The sequence below is a fragment of the Canis lupus genome, chromosome 8 (genome assembly GCF_011100685.1).
Source record: "Canis lupus familiaris isolate Mischka breed German Shepherd chromosome 8, alternate assembly UU_Cfam_GSD_1.0, whole genome shotgun sequence".
Lineage (NCBI taxonomy): Eukaryota > Metazoa > Chordata > Mammalia > Carnivora > Canidae > Canis > Canis lupus.
This window is the reverse complement of record NC_049229.1, coordinates 23,806,722-23,814,330: the sequence shown is the minus strand read 5'-3', so window position 1 is coordinate 23,814,330 and position 7,609 is coordinate 23,806,722.

Below are 7,609 nucleotides of genomic sequence, written 5' to 3'. Positions count from 1 at the left end.
TCATGAATGGAAAGCAAATTGAAATAATGTACATTATTTCAAGGCCAAAGCTTTTAAGACACAGAAGTTCCCCTTTTGATGTGCTTCTACTCCTTTGACTGGCTTAAAAAAAAATATAAGACAAAATTGGAAGCTTTTACTGAAGATAGTTGAATCTGTTTCAGCCTCTCAGTCTGAAAAACTGTGAAGGGGAGATGATTCACTAATCTGTTTACCTGCCAAGGAATACTAGAAGAGACATAGACTTCTATTGTATCTAAAACTATTTGTTTGGGAATCTGTTACAGTGGTTAGTATTACTCTAGCGCTTCTCAGGAGAAGGTATTTTTGCCCCTGAGGGGATATTTCACAAAATTTGGAGCCATTTTTGGTTGTCACAACCAAAAAGGGGAAGGAGAGTGCTGCTAGCATCTAATGGATAGAAGCCAAAGATGTTAAATATCCTACTATACACAGAACAACCTCCCCCAATAAAGAATTATTCCACTCAAATGTCAATAGTTAAGGGTATCCCTAACTAATATAAATTATTGCTTTGTAAGTTAATGTTAATTTGTATCCAGTCCAAATATGCTATACTCATTTGGAAAAATTATTCAGACAACACTATTTGCAGCAAGAAGTCTTATTGTGGATATTTTTGTACTTCTGAAGATTACTCAAACTGTAGTATATCTATAATTTTTAAATGTCCATAAATCTGATTTTAACTAGATATCGCATGTTAGAAATGGCACAGACAGAATGTCATTTAAAAGGCAAGAGAATATACTTAGAACAATGGAGAAGGGGGATCCCTGGGTGGCGCAGCGGTTTGGCGCCTGCCTTTGGCCCAGGGCGCTATCCTGGAGACCCGGGCTCGAATCCCACGTCGGGCTCCCGGTGCATGGAGCCTGCTTCTCCCTCTGCCTGTGTCTCTGCCTCTCTCTCTCTCTCTCTCTCTCTGTGACTATGGAGAAGCTCTGATTACTCATTTAAAGTTTGCATTAGAATAACAGTAAAATGCTAATATTTTATTGTCTTCGGTTAAATTTCTAAAGCATTTAATTTATTTAACAGATTAAATATACTTGCATGGCTTCTTAAAGCCAATTTGAAAGAATTTCTTTGAAAGGTAAAAGCAAGTTTTTGAGATAGTTCTGTATAGAGATTATCAGTGCAAAAATGTGAAAGATGGGAAAAAGAGAAAGCATGAGGTTAATGGAGCTGAGTTCCCTCTGCCCCAGCTTCATTGAAAGGTAATTGACAGATAAGGTTATGTAAGGTATACAAGGCATTGCTTTGATACATTTATATGTTGCAAACTATTACCACCATAGCATTAGCTCCTGCCTCCATCCTGTCACATAGTTATCACTTTTCCTGTGTGACAACATTTAAGATTCTTAGCCAACATTCAAGTATATGATACTGAATATGATTAGATATAAACTCCATGATGTTTATTAGACTCCCAAATTTGATCTTACAACTGGAAGTTTCTATTCTTTGTCCAGTATCTCTCCATTTCTTCCACTGTCAACCTCTGGTAACCACCACTCTACTGTTTCTCTGAGTTTGTTCTTTTTAGATTCCACGTGTGGTGACATCATACAGTATTTGTCTTTCACTGACTTATTCTACTTAGCATAATACCTTCAAGTTTATCCAGGTTGTTGCAACAGCAGGATTCCTTTCTTTCTCACACCAAAATAATATTACCTTGTATGTTTACATGACATCTTTTTTATGTAATGGATCTGAGTTTAATGCAATGATTGAACATGGAAAGAACTAGCTCAAAAGGAAGAATGGAAAAATGAATTATGAATTCTAGTTTCTGTTTGATTCTCATAGGCGGCAATCTTCAATACTAAAGACTCCCAATTTCACTTGAAACTTTGACTCCACAACAAATGATGTACACAGATTTAGTAAAAGAAGATTTTGACACTGTGATGGGAAAGGTTAGGATCCACTTTCCTCTTATACTACAATGGAATGAGGGGGGGATCCCAGTGAGAACTTGAGAAATGCCTTGTCTGGGTAGGGAATGTACTGAACTACTGTAACTTTTTTTGGAGTCCTTGTAAGGTGGAGAATAGAAAAGATACACAGAGCCTTTTAAACTTTTAAAAATTATCTCTCTTTAAAAATTAACTCTCTTCATTGAAATGAGCTCCTTGTGAATGGAAGAATATAGTAAATAGTAGTCCTTAAATCTATTTGCATTATGAGATTTGTGGGTTAGTTTAATAACTATTTTATATTCACCATAAATAATATTACAAAGTTTCTAAGAGGAAAATCTCCAAACAATATCATAGGGAAATTTTGTGAACTATGAAAAATTAAATCATAATATTTTTGTTAATTGTTTTGCAATTATACAAAATATTGAGATACAGTAAAAACTCAGAACCACTGGAGAATTTCAAAAGATTTATTCATCACACAATCAAGATTTTACCTCTGGTAAACGGACAGCTTTATGTATTTATTTACTTAGAAAGTGGGGTGGGAGGGGCAGAGGGAAAGGGAGAAAGAGAATCTTAAGCAGGCTTCACACCTAACGCTGAGCCCAAAGTGGGACTTGATCTCATGGTCCTGAGATCATGACCTGAGGTGAAATCAAGAGTTGGTCACTTAACTGACTGAGCCACCCAAGTGTTCCAACCTTTCTACTTTAAATGACCCAAACTTGCTTTTAGTGTTTTAAAATTATAATGGCTTTTGGCTACTAGATATAGACACAAAGAATAATTATTTTACTTAATCCATTACATGAACTGAAATATTTTTTAAAAGGATGTGTGAGCATATATGTGCATAAGTCTAAGTATTTCTGCTTTTGCAGAAAGTGATAGGTATATATTGTTAATTATAAAAGTCTAAAATAACAGGAAAACCATTGCCAAATTATTTTGATGTTTTGCCAGATAAGAGCAAAACTAAGTATTTTACAACACAAGTATTATGAAAGGCAACCAACTTAATAACATCCCCCTCTCAATTTTTTTTAAGATTTTATTTATTTATTTATGAGAGACACAGAGGGAGAGAGGCAGAGACACAGGCAGAGGCAGATGCAGGCTCCGTGCAGGGAGCCTGACATGGGATTCAATCCCCAGACACCAGGATCACACCTTGGGCTGAAGGCAGGCACTAAACTGCTGAGCCACCTAGCCATCCCCGCCTCTTAATAAAAAATAAAAACTAAATAAAAATTTTTTTAAAAAGTATTTATTTTGTAAAGAGAGAGAGAACACTGGGTGCAGAGCCTGATGTGGGGCTCAATTCCAGGACCCTGAGATCATGACTTGAGCTGAAACCAGACAGTTAACTGACTGAGCCACCCAGGGGCCCCTAAAAACAGGGCAGTTTTTAGGTACACCCCAATTTTTTAGTGATTGAAATATTATGAGACATTTGAATGCACGTAAAATATGCATGGACAAGGCATGGGTGTGCTCAGGGGCAGCAGATGTTGTGGCTTTTAATCACTAGCACATGAGGAACCACATGTAAACCTGGTAGGCCAGACTCTGCATCACCCTGAGATCACCTGGAGATCCCAGAGTTTGACTTTGGATTGCTTATCTTGAGGAGGGGGTTGAGTGCCTCTACTGTAAGAGGAAGGCTATAAAGGTAAGCGAGCAGAAGCACAGATGGTCATCTGTTTCCCAGTCTCCCTTACAGTTGTGTATGGCCATGTAAAGTGTTCTTACTAACAGAATATGGCTTGAAGGCATGTGCACACTCAGGGTCAAGGCTTTTAAAGGTAAAGGTGTCTCCTCCATATTTTTTTTGCCCTTCTTAGCTTTGCTTTGATATTTGCATATTAGGATGTGTCTATGGATTTATTGGATGGCCCAGTAATGGGACAGAAACAACTTTTTTCACTTTTCTTCCAACTTCTCAGAAGTTCAACTAACTTACTCTCAGGAAGAAGCTGGCTTAGAAGGAAGTTTAATAAAACTAACAGGCAAAAAAGTATTTTTGGAAAATGAGAGGAAATGAATTTTATTAAATACTTGAAGTGTTGGAAATGCAAACCTTTCATAGTAATAATTTGAATAATATATTCATAATTTCAAATATATTAAGCATAAAGTATTTACCATCTTTTCCCAGGGAGCTCATGACTTGACTCATTACCAAAGTGATTAATATTATGAAACATGGGAGAAAACTGCAATGTGTGACAAGCATTATTACATAAATACAAATTTATTTTAAGTATTTTATTTATAATGTCACTTCATATCTACCTTGGATAACTCATTAAGACTATAGTGTTCAAAGGAGCAACAACAAGATACTTGGAAGTAGCATAAACTTAATACATCGTGATAATTATAGAGGAGAGTTTGCCTATATGCTTATTTGAACATAATCTATGCATCATGCATACTTGGACTCTACACTCCAGTGAAGAGTAAACCATAATTTTTAACATCATTATACCATTTAGTTATTCAATATTAAATGGCTTTCTGAAAATTTTTTGAAGAGGTCTTTTTAATTCTTTCATATTTCATATATTCTATTACTCTCAACCAGTAAGAGTTGGCCGATCAGTCTCAGAATGTAGGGTGTAAGAGCATGTCTTTAAATAATATAACAAGTCTGTTATAATCCCTTTCAAAATTCCAATGGCATTTTCCACATAACTGGAACAGACAATTATAAATTTTGTATGGAACCACTGAAATGATCTTGAGAAAGAACAAAGCTGGAGGCATCGTGCTCCCTGATTTCAAATTATATTATAAAGCTATAGTAATCAAAATAGTATGGCATTGCAATAAAAGAGGCATATAGATCAATGGAACAGACAGCATAGAAATAAACTTATGCATATATGACCAATTAATTTATACAAAGCAACCAAAAATATATGAAGGGAAAAGGAAAGTCTCCTCAATAAATGATGTTGGGAAAACTGGAAAGTCACATGCAGAATGAAGCTGAATCACTGTCTTATACAATACTCAAAAATTAGCTCAAACTGGATTAAAGACTTAAATGTAAAACCTGAAGTTTACAAAACTCCTAGAAGAAAACATAGGTGGTAAGTTCCTTGACATTGGTCTTGGTGATTTTTTTTTATATACTTGACAACAAAGGCAAAGGCAGCAAGAGCAAAAATAGATAAGTGTGACTGTATCAAATTTAAAAGCATATACACAACAAAGGAAAACAACAAAATGGAAAGGCAACCTACTGAATGGGAGAAAATACTTTTAAATTATATATTTGATAAAAGGTTAATATCCAAAATGTAGAAAAAACACATATAGCTCAATAACAAAACAAATAAACAAAAACCAAACAAACTAATGAAAATTTGGACAGAATATTTGGATAGATAGTTTGAATAGATAGTCTTCCAAAGAAGATAAGCACATGAAAAGATGTTCAACATCACTAACCGTCAGGGAAATGTAAATTAAAACCATAATGAGATATCACATCATAGCTATTAGAATGTATGGATATTATCAAAAAGACAAGAAATGGCAAGTGTTGTTAAGGATATGGAGAAAAGGGAATCCTTGTGCACTGCTGGAGGGAATGTAAATTGGTGCAGTCACTATGGAAAATAGTATAGAGGTTCCTCAAAAACTTAAAAGTAGAACTATCATATGATCCAGTAATTCCACTTCAAATATATATCCAACCTCCCCCCCCAAAAAAAACTAACTCAAAAAAATATGTGCACCTCTATTGTTCATTGAAGCATTATTTACAATAGCCAACATATGGAAACAGACTACGTGTTCATGGATGAATGAGAGGAAACTGTGATATATATACATAATGGAATATTATTGAGGCATAAGAAGGAAGAAAGTCTTGGGATGCCTGGGTGGCACAATTAGTTAAGTGTCTGCATTTGGCTCAGGTCATAGTCTGAGGGTCCTGGGATTGAGTACTACATCAGGCTCGTTGCTCAGCATGAGCTTCTCCCTCTGTCTGCCACTCCCCCTGCTTGTGCATTCTTTCTCTGTCTCTGACAAATAAACAAATAAGATCTTTAAAAAAAAAAAATTTCAAAAAAAAAAAAGCAAGAAAGAAGAAGTTTTTGCTATTTGCAATAACGTGGATGAACTTTGTGGGCATTGTGCTAAATAAAATAAACAGAGAAAGACAAATACCACATAGTCTCACTTACATATGAAATCTTAAACAAATACTGCTATCCAAACAAAAAACAAGCTCATTGATACAGAAAATAAGTTGGTGGTTGCCAGAGGTGGTGGGTGGAAGGTGGGAGATGGGTATGGGGAGTCAAAAGGTACATATTTCCATTTATGAAATAAAAAGTCTTGGGGATAGGTGCACCTGGGTGGCTCAGTGGTTGAGCACTGCCTTTGGCTCAGGCTGTGATTCCAGGGTCCTGGGACTGAGTCCCTGCATAGGGTTCCCAGCAGGGAGCCTGCTTCTTCCTCTACCTGTCTCTGACTCTCTCTCTGTGTCTCTCATAATAAACAAAATCTTTTAAAAAAATCATGGGACTATAATGTGCAGCATGGCAACTATAGTTAATAACACTATATTGCATATTTGAAAGTTGCTAAGAGAATAAATCTTAAAAGTTCGCATCACAAGAAAAAAAATTTGTAACTATGCATGGTGAAATATGTTAACCATACTTAACTGCAAAATATGCAAATACAGAATCATTATGTTGTTACTTGAAATGAATATAATGTTGTATGTTAATTATACTTCAATATTTAAAGGTCTTTTACAGAAACTGATACTAAAATTATAGTTTATATCTATCTCTTTCATCCTACCTACCTATCAACCTATCTACTTAACTGTCTTCACTTCTCTATATTACCCAGACACCTTTGTGTATAAGACATAGATTGTTAGCCCTATTCTCTACTTATCCTTTTAATTTTAGTAAAAAAAAATCATTCTAAGTAGATTTTTTCATTCGACAGATATTTCTTCCTCAGATTTTTTTCTATATTAAGGAAATGTTTAATAGTAAGTTAAAAATGTTTGACAAAGGCGTATCTAAAATAATATATCATTGAAGAATATTAATCATGAGCAAGAATAAAAATGAAGTCTTGGTCTTAAAACTGAAAATCAGGAAAATATGACAAAGATCAGCAGGCTTGGATGACCCTGACATTGAAAGAGAAAGTTGCATAAATAATAACTTAGAATGTCAGAAAAAAATTAACATAATTACCTTTTATATTTGAAGTTAAAATGGGACTAATCCCATTTAGATCTAAGGCTATCAACAGGATTCATATGAGCCTGGGCTAATTCTCTTCACATAGTTCTGTATATTTTTTTAAAAATCTTAATTCTATGAAAGTAAGTCTTGCCTTAGAGGCTTTGGTGTGCAAATTCAGCAGCTCCAAAAATGAGGTTGTTTTTTTGGCTGATTCCTATTAAAATGTTCCCTGGGTATCATTTCAGTTAGGGCAAGTTCAATGAACCAGTGTGTCTTTTGCAACTTGCTGTGATAAAGTGAAACTGATTAATGCAGTGAGCTTTAAAAATGTCTAGTATAGCTGGCTGACTAGTATTGTCTCTTTTCTGTTAGTGTTTGCTGCACAACTTTGTTTCTCTAAATATCTTACTAGGTTTTTGTTTG